Source organism: Pygoscelis adeliae, unplaced genomic scaffold (assembly GCF_000699105.1).
Source record: "Pygoscelis adeliae isolate BGI_AS28 unplaced genomic scaffold, ASM69910v1 Scaffold26, whole genome shotgun sequence".
Taxonomy (NCBI): Eukaryota; Metazoa; Chordata; class Aves; order Sphenisciformes; family Spheniscidae; genus Pygoscelis; species Pygoscelis adeliae.
In genome coordinates this window covers 3,507,462-3,517,482 of record NW_008825104.1, presented here as the reverse complement: position 1 = coordinate 3,517,482, position 10,021 = coordinate 3,507,462, and positions in this window count along the sequence as shown.

Here is a 10,021-nt window from a genome sequence, read left to right as displayed (position 1 = left end):
CCAGTTTTGTATGTCCTTAGGCTCAGTAGTTCTCAGCTCTGCAGATGGCCCCATTTAGTTTACACACACCTTGTGGGCCTCCAAGTTTGTGCCCCCAGACCCTCCTGAATAACATTTTAGTCAGTGGAAATGAAACGTACCAGAACCCAATTCAGAGAAAATAAAACACTATTAAATACGATTGTTGCTGATGTTATTTTTCCACAACTTTAACTTGACACCATTTTCATGACATTATCTCTTGTATCCTTCAAGGCATGGCAAAGAATTGAAACTACAAAGCAGCTGCACTTCTTTGTACTGGCTTTGTGGCCCAGTATTGCTTGGAAATACGTAAAGTGGTGATGCACCTTCCTACCTAAGGTTTTCTATGCAAAGTATCAGGTATATCCTCACAGTTTGGGGGTCCTTTACTGTTGGTGTCAGCGTTAGAGGTGTCTTCGCCCAGCGTGCGGTTAGCAGTGCCCTGACAGCAGAGGCTGAGATGGGTGCCCTCAACTGCCCTTTGAGTTTGTAGGACTGAAAGGCAGAGCATACAACTGTTTAACAGCCTTTTTTTTTTTTTTTTCCAAAGCTTGCTTTTTCTTGATAAGGACATGGCTTTAACAACTGAAATAAGAATTAATGAAGGTAGGACAGATTCTCGTTTCAGTCCGTGTTGGTTTTTTCTATGAACTGTTGTGGATATTGCCTGAGTCCATGTTATTTAAACTTAAGTATTGCATGAAGTTCATTCTTATGAACTGTATGTGGTCTCTTATTATATCCATAGTTTTAGCTCGTATTTTAGAAGAATGTTCAGCACATTTTTAATATTTGAAAAATAGGTTTGCCCTTAATTTCTCCTTTCTTCCTATGTACTATAACTGAGAATGCCTGGCTTGGGAAGTGTTTGAACTATATATAGGGATATCCTTTTTATTTAGGTATGTGTATTGTGTTTGAGTAGAATAAAATAAATGGTATCTAAACATTTAATAGTCATATAAATAGAATCTATACATATAATAGTCATATGTAGCTATAATTACATTTATTATTTAAAAAAAGTAAATATTGTTACTATATCCATTCTCTTTAAATTTAACATACAAAATTTGCATAGGGATATTTAAGTGCATTATTTTAAGTGTATTATTAAGTTACTTTAAACATAAATGCATGCATGCTCATTTAAAGCCTTAAAATCTTCCCTAATAACTCCCTTAGAGCAGGCTGCGTGAGCAAGCATGTTGTAGTTACATAGTACTTTTACTGACACCTCCTTGGCATTTTTATGTAATCCATTTGACTTGCATCCTGTATGTTTTATTCCAGCAATACAGAGACACCCATTCTTTAAGTGACACAAGGTGTTCTTAGTGTTATTCCAGAGTTTTGTTTGTTTGTATTTTTGCCAATTTGAAGACCTGAGTGGACTATCATTTTTTTAATCAACCTACTCTGAGTTAATATAAATCTTATCTACAGCCCATTGAAATCTGCAGAAACTTTTCCTATGGCTGTGATTTCCTGATGCTGAGCCTTTCATAGTTGCTCAATAGTTTTGTCTGAGGAAAGAAGCATCATCCCATTTTGAACTTACCTGTGGTTATCCACTGGAATTAAAACCTGGCAACATTCAACATACATGGTTTAAGGCATGTTTATTTAACTCATTGTTCAGGTTGTGGAGTAGGGATTTGTCTCAGGGTTGGGTGGGGGTTTTTTGTTTCTGTAAATGTAATAGATTATTACGTTTTTAGCATTCTGCCTGCGGCATTTTATATTCAGTAAGTTCAAATTAGTCTTTCCTTATTCATGTATTTGTGCATACTTGTATGGTAACAATTTGGTGATGAGATACATAACATAAACATTAATTTGATGGGTGTTTTATTAATGTCAGTAACAACATTTCAGTTTTGAAACCTAAGGGTCCAGCCTTACGGGTTTCTCTTTTTTCCCCAGAGAGAAGTCCTTCCTTTGCGTAGTCATTAAAGAAACTATGCCATATAGGAGTACAAATATTTTTAGTCAAATGGATCAGGCAGTTTACCAAAATTGCAGTTGTTAGTTTAAAAAATAAGAGGAAAGAGTTAATCTCCAATACGAACTCAGGGAGGGTTCCAGAACACTAAGTGAAATAAATTTTCCCCCTAGCTGTTTTTCTTCATTTCTGACTTCTCCTATATTGTAGTTTCAAAATCTAGTTAGATAGACTGTTTAACCATTTAAGTCTGTTCCATATCAGAAGCTTTGATACATAGACTTCAATTACTGAGTTATGTAGAAATTTATGGAGTTATTGAAAGTTATGTAGAAATTAAGGCAATCAAAACTTCCTTTAATTACTGTATTTTTCTTCTGTTTTTTTTTTTTCCTAGGAGCTCCCTCTCCAGAAATCTGTTTTATACAGAAATTATATGATCATACATATAGTAAGAAGGAAGAACAGAAATATCCAGTAGGTATAGAAATAATACGTTTCCTGCTACACATATCTAACTATTAATTATCAATAAGCTCACTGGGCTTCCCATTCTTTATGTGCAAAAGAGCCTGGTGGCTTGCAGCTGAAATGAATTTTATGGCAAGACAGTTGTCACGTGTGTAGCACATTGTCTCCAGGAATGTATCAAAGTCTCTTCCCTAGTATTTCATGAGGGTATAACCTCTCAAATTTGAGAAGCAAGCCCATGACAAAGATGAAGAAGTTGTAGAGCACAGTCTTCCTGATGTGTTCCCTTCAGGAGCTGAAAGATAACCATCTGGGTTAACCATGCCAGAACACACCCTCGGTTACTTATTATGAGATTAGCTGTGATTCAACAATTGGACAATTGTTTCTTTCAAAAAGAAAAGAGATAATAATCTGAAATGCAGAGTAAAATGTCTGCTTGCATGATGAGGGGGTAATTATTCTACTCTATGGATAATTCTGCATTACCTAATCTACTAATTAGCCTACCTTTTAATGTATTTGCCACAGTTGGTAGCTAGCCCCTAAACTTCTGATTGATCAATTGAGCAATCAGCTTTCCACCTGAATATGACATGCTCATGAAACTATTAGAAACAAACAGGTTTCTACTCTTTAACTGAGACTGTTTTAAAACCTGTGACTGTTACACTGTCTTTAGCACTGTAGATTCACCAGTCCAAAGAACACTATGTATCCTTACTCCAGTATAAGTGGGTTTTTAAAAAGAACTAAACTGCTTCCTAGATGACAAAAACTACATTGAAAAAAGACACTCCAACTACTGAAGTGAATGTTTTTACAGAGCATTACAGAACTGCAAATACGTTTGTCTCAACTGACAGTGTGGGAAACAGTGAACAAAATCGAAAAGATGCTGTTATTTCAAAGGCTTTTCTCCATAGGTTTATTTTGCTGCTTATGTGTCCCAGGGTTGTCTTGACTGAAGTTTATCACAGTTTTCTAAGGACAGAGGGAATGAGGGAAGTGCCCATGTACTCTCTCCCTTTCTCCTCTGGGAGCTGATCTGACTGTGCTGCCTAACCAAAGTCTTGGGCTTCATGGCTCTCACCAGAGTAGCCAGTCTGCAGTCCCAGTAAGGGATTCTTCCAAGTTGTGGACAAATCCCCTGTCCACAAAAGGAAAAGTCAGAAAAGCGAAGAAACCTAGTACTTTTCACCAAATAGTTTGGGTAACTCTCACTATTACTTTTTTTGTGAGAACTATATAGCGTGCCACTGGCAACTTGGTCATGCACAGCATGGGGACAGTATAAAATTTAAATCTTTATTGAATGCTGTAAGGAACAGTATTGGCCTGTCATCCCTGATACTTGCATGTGTGGATTGCACCAGTATGGCTCTTCAACCACTCTGAGAGCCAACATGGAATGTGGTTCCACAGAAGCTGTCCTTCTACTGTGTCCTCAGAAATGATCTTACATGAATACAGCATCTTGATGCGATGTGAAATGAGGGTCGTGCAGCCTGGAGTGGCTGTGATTTTTTTCAGAAAATGTAACACCTGTTCCAGTTGTTCGAAAGAGTCTTGGCTTTCTTTGTACTTCAGGTGGGTTCGGGGAGGCTTGGGATATGCAGTCCTATCTTTGATTCTACCACGTAAGAGATTGTAAGAAAGACTTTTCTTCCACCAGAGATGCAGTAGATATACAGACGGATTTTGTAGGATTTGAGTTCTTTCCAACTGACAAGTCAAGTTGCTTCCATTATCTATTAACACCTTGTTCCATGGCTTGTTCAGGCAGTCCTCGTGATTGTAAGTTAGTGCTTTCACCTTTTCCAGGCTTTTTTTTCTTGCCTAGTGTCATGGTTTAACCTCAGTTGGCAACTGAGCACCACGCAGCCGCTCGCTCACTCCCCCGCAGTGGGATGGGGGAGAGAATTGGAAGGGTAAAAGTGAGAAAACTCGTGGGTTGAGATAAAGACAGTTTAACAGGTAAAGCAAAAGCCGCGCACGCAAGCAAAGCAAAACAAGGAATTAATTCACTCCTTCCCATCGGCAGGCAGGTGTTCAGCCATCTCCAGGAAAGCAGGGCTCCATCACACGTAACGGTGACTTGGGAAGACAAACGCTATCACTCCAAACGTCCCCCCCTTCCTTCTTCTTCCCCAGCTTTATATACTGAGCATGACGTCCCATGGTATGGAATATCCCATTGGCCAGTTTGGGTCAGCTGTCCTGGCTGTGCCCCCTCCCAGCTTCTTGTGCACCTCCAGCCTTCTCAGTTGGTAGAGCACGAGAAACTGAAAAGTCCTTGGCCAGTGTAAGCACTACCTAGCAACAACTAAAACATCGGTGCCTTATCAATTTTGTTCCCATCCTAAATCCAAAACACAGCACTGTACCAGCTACTAGAAAAGAAATTAACTCTACCCCTGCCGAAACCAGGACACCTAGTTTGGTGAAGTGCACCTAAAATTGTTAGGAGGCACTTAACAGCTTTTAAGCATTAGACTTCTTCTGGAACGCATCCCGAGTCCCCTCAGATAGTTGGCTGTATAAATAAGTGCTCGGATGAGAAAAATTAGTTGAGTTTTGCAGGAATTTTCTTAAAAAAGCAAGAGAGCGGGACAAAAGGCTGTTCCCAGTACTTGCAGTCAGTGGCCACAAATACTATTTGTGTAACTCATATGATTTGAGAAGACCTCTCAACCAATCAGCAATACACTGATTTTGCTTGGAACCTAATTTTTTAGCAGGCAAAATAGCTCCTCCTTCTTCTGAGATGTAACGGTAGTTCATTGAGCTTTAAGCGTCTGTCTGAGCAATGTTAGCCAGTCAAAGAGGTTTAGTAGTTGTTCTGCTATCCTCCTGACCTCGCTTGGTCTCTGGATAATGTTCTGTGTAAATACCCAGGCTGATTCATACAAAGGGTGTATTTAGCAAAGTCAATAACTTTCTGCCAACTATCCCATTGCCATATTTTGGAACTACATCAGTCAATAATTGTTGCACAAATTGTTTCTAAAGAATCTGATCTGTTCTGTTCCAGGGAGCCTTTTAGCAGTCCTTCCTACTGGGCAGTCTCCACCCGTTGCTCTTCAGGTCATTGCTAAAATGGTTTTTCTTACTGTGTTGCTAATACCTTGTGCAAGCCAAATAAGTCATCACTTGGTGTCCACACCAAGATGTTCTTTCCCAGAGTTTCCCTAGTGCTGTGAATATTCTCCACTGTATGTCAATGATTTGTTTAAAATTTCAGCCAGTATGCCGATAATCCACTAGTAATCCCCAGTTTTCAGCTCATCTGGAAGAGAACCGTTCTGCAGTTCACTTGCTTATCTTAATCATTCCTAGGTTGCCTTAGACTTTAAATAAAGGCTCCTTTTTCCATACTAGAGGAGATCTCTCCCTTACGTCCAGCCAGAGGCACAAAAAGCGGATCCAAGCTCCTTTTACTAAAGAGTTTGAATTCGGCTCCTGCTCTGACATTTGCTCTTTCCTTACCCACATGCCCTTTCCTGTGTCTGCATGTGGGAGCCTTGCCACTCAGAGCTTGCTGATGTGCAGGTCTTGTGCTAAGCTCCTTAATTCTGCCTTTTCCAGGGATGTTGAGAGTTGTATACTAAACTCCACAGTCTCTGGAAAAGCACCCTGTCTTATTTAATGAAAAGAGGGAATTGTCACAAAAAAAGATTAAAACTGGGAGTTGAAATAAAAATACCTTGTGTTTTGGTCTTTTGATGTATAAAACACCTGAAGTATAAAACAATCATATCTTACTTGCCTAGGTATGTTTTCCTTCTGGGTGAGTATTGTCTTTCATAGTTTTGGTTTATTTTTCAACATTTTTCTCAAATAGCACAAATGAAAAAAAGATTTAAGTGGAATACCATTACATAGTAATGTATGTAAAGACCAGATCTAAAAATTCTGTTTCCCAACTCAATTACAGAAGGAAGAAGATAAGCATGTAATAAAGCTGAGAAAATAAATAATGAGGTACTTCATTTACTAACTTGTTAAGTTTTTTTTTTTTTTTCATTCAGATACCTCAAGAGCCATACGCATCTGACCAGTCTCAGTCTCTACTGCAGTGAGTATAATACATCACACAGGAATTCCAGTCAGGCATACTGTAATTAAACAATTCTGTTATACCTCCATTTGTATGTTATTTTATTCTCAGTGTTCTATTGTGAAGCAGTTTTCTTGTTTGCTTAGTGAAGGATCTATATTTATGTCAGCAGTAATTCTGTGTCCAGTATGGGTCAAACTACCTGTATTTGTTTTTATTGATGATATTACCTTTCATGCTATAAGGGCATAAGCTATAGGAATGACAGTAAACTACTCAGGGAAAACCATTAGACAGATAAACAAAAATTTGTAATAAATAATATTAGACCTTTTGTTCTTAGAAGCTATGGAAGGATTTCAGTAGAAGATGGATTTATAATAGAAATACAAAAAGAAGTCATAAAAAATAGGAAGGACCATTTTTCCACTTAGAGAATGAATGTACAAACATAACTATCTCCACTTAGGAAATCTGGAAGTCTTAGTTACTGCATGTCCTTGTAAAGAGAAGTATGCCTCTAAAATAGCTGCAGTTGTTTCCATAAATAACTGTAAGTACGAAACTGCATAAATAAACTAAGAGTACTGTAGAAATTTTCTTAAGCTGAGCAGATTACAATTCTTTCTGAATAAGAACTTTTTATTGTATTATTTAATTCTAGGGGTTGGATTCAGTGTCCATCACTTACTGAAAATATTTCTAAGCCTGTTTTTTCACTAAATGCTGCGGTAGAGGGACAGCAAAATAATTCTGTAGGTATGTTGTATTTTGTACAAAACTGAAAGTTGCTCTAGCTGTGGCAAAATCATTTGAGAAGCTGAAGATGAGTATCTGTGTAGGTTTCTTTAGAGTCTGACTATATGTGGCCTTTACAACAGTTCAGTTTTCATAGTTGTCCTGGATTACAATTATGTTTTTGTAAGTATTCTGTTAGGATTGTTTGAAGAAATAACTGTTTTCCCAAGCCAGTGGTATATTTCCAGCTTAAAATTATTTCATTGCTGTGGAATTTTCTGACAAAAGTTACAGGCTACTTGGTACTCCAGTGCTATATGGGTGTGTAAGGTAAGCATGGGTGTAACAGTCATTGAGGGTTCCTACATGCTTCTTACTAACATATCCAAGAATCAAAGGCATCTGTAAGAAAGGAGAAACAAAAATGCTACTGGGCATTCCCCAGATCTGTCTGTCACGTGCTGCTACTTCAGTTGTACTTCCATTCCTCTGTCCTCACAGCAGTGCAGGACATCTGTTTTGCTGTCTCCCTGTTTGAACTAATTTTGCTAACCCAGTAGAAAACCACTCACTTTATTTCTGATTAGGAAATTCCCAGGGAGTCACGTGAATGTCAAAACACGGTAATGGGAGTAGGGGGGTTGGGACCAGCCCTTTTCAGAGGCAATAAATTATTGGATTGTTTTAGCTGTATTGTCTAATTGCATTGTAATTACAGAGGGCAGGGGATAGGTCTCATCCTGTGGAATGGGCGGCAATTCGTCTGCTGATAGTCTTTGGAAACACAGGCCTCTAAACCACAGTGAAGAAATGTGACAAAATAGCCCTGGAATATAATTTGGTGACTAACAGAGCCTTACTAGAAACCTCAGTGTCAGTTCCACTTAGAGAACATGACTATAGTAATTTTTAATGTTTGAAACTTCGGCCTTAATCAGGAAGTGAGGCCATTTTGTTAGAGATGATGAGAACTTTTAGAAGTGGAAAGTATAACTGAAATATTTGTTTACTCTCCTGAATTTAGATATCAAATTGAATGGATTTCAGAAAGATTCAGAAGAAAAGGTTAGTGTATTTTTTACAACTGAATGTATATAAAATATAATTTAATTTAATTAGCATTGGAGAATATTTTACTGAAAAATACCTGGTTCTTTCATTTTAAAAAGCAGACACATAGTTGTTGAAACTGGCACTGAGCACATTAGGTGAAAACAGCTTAAGAGCTAACCTTTATCTTCTGCTTTTTGGGTAGGAACTACAGTTACTAAGCTTGCAGGGCACAAGGCTAGAAGCATAGCAGTAACAGTGAAGTAGGAAAGACATCACCATGGCAGAGAATCTATAACGGCTGTTACTTAAGCTAAAGTAATGAAGACTTTTAGTAGCTTAAAACATGTTTTCCACCAATGAAAGTTGTGGGAGAGGCATTAGGAAGGTCTTTGGGGAGGAACCGAGTATCTGTAACTGTCCTTCTGTTTGGGAGTAATGACTGACTTGTGGACAAAAATAGGTAGTACCAACCTCTTTGATACATCTCTTTGGTAATCCTAAAGCTGCTCATGAGTGACAGGTTTCACTGCTGATGAGGTAAAAGTGAGGGAATAGCTTTGGAGCTACCTTTTCCCCCATTTGTCAGCTCCTTTCTCAGCGATACTGAATCGGGGATGATTCCACTCTAGTGTGAGCCTATCTACTTGGGTGTTGCAAAGTACTGCCCATTTTCTTTGCCATGCATTTCTGCTGCTTCCTTTGGGCCTACACTAGTGCTTGTTTGACCCCCAGCATAAAGCACGTTTTGGGGAACAACTGTCAGATGCTGTTCAAGTTTTTTTAGTTGGCTTAGTTTTCAGCCAGGTTATCTTTTCAATCCAGCTCCCCAGAAGATTAGATAAGTGCCAGTGCAGCACAAGAGAGGATGTAGAAATGCACAGCTGAAGGCAAGTGGAAGGATGGGGACTGTATCAGCACTAATTTAGATAAGCTTAATGCAATCTGAATGTTACAAGTGTAGCTCACAAATAATACTGATTTTTTTAGTAATTATCTGCTTGCAAGCACTGCTTTTGCACGTAAAAGAAAGAAAACCTTGGAGGGAAGAAGGAATTCCCTGACAGTTTCCAGAAAACACAGTAGCAAAAATTCAACAATATATCCATGAGAACCATCCAACCCAGAAATATCTTGAGCAAGAATTGAAGGTTCTGCAACCACCAACATAAACATCCAGTGATCAAACGTTCCCTTGATTCCTCTCCACTTCCCCTCTCCCCTTTTCCCTTCCAGCACTCCCTCCATTCTTGATTTGCAGTCAGTGATGTCCAAGCAGCAGTGAAGGACTTGAGCAGATTTCTCTCCAGTTAGCAGAGGAAGTGCTAGCAGCATTTCATGAAGGGGTTCTTGGCCTTTGCCTCTGTATCATCTATCTGCATGCTATCGTCTGCAACCACGATGTTACTTATGTCTGCTTTGCTACCTCTGCATTGTTATCTCCTTCTGTTACTCCTCTGAGGCACAATGCCTTCTTTGTGCTTTTTAATTTCTAGTCTCAGTTCATCCCTGACCGGTTCATTGCTTTCAGGTCTATGTATGCTGGACAAAGAAACTGTCATTGAAATTCGCTCTGTTGCTGTTTCTGCAGCAAAAAGTAACTGCTATTACCAACTCCTATTGCAATGTCATGGACAGTTTTGAGGATTTCTGCAGCACTAGTGACATCAACTGCATGGGTCCTAGAGAAATGAGAGGAATCTTTCTGGGTACATGTAATGCTTACTGCCATC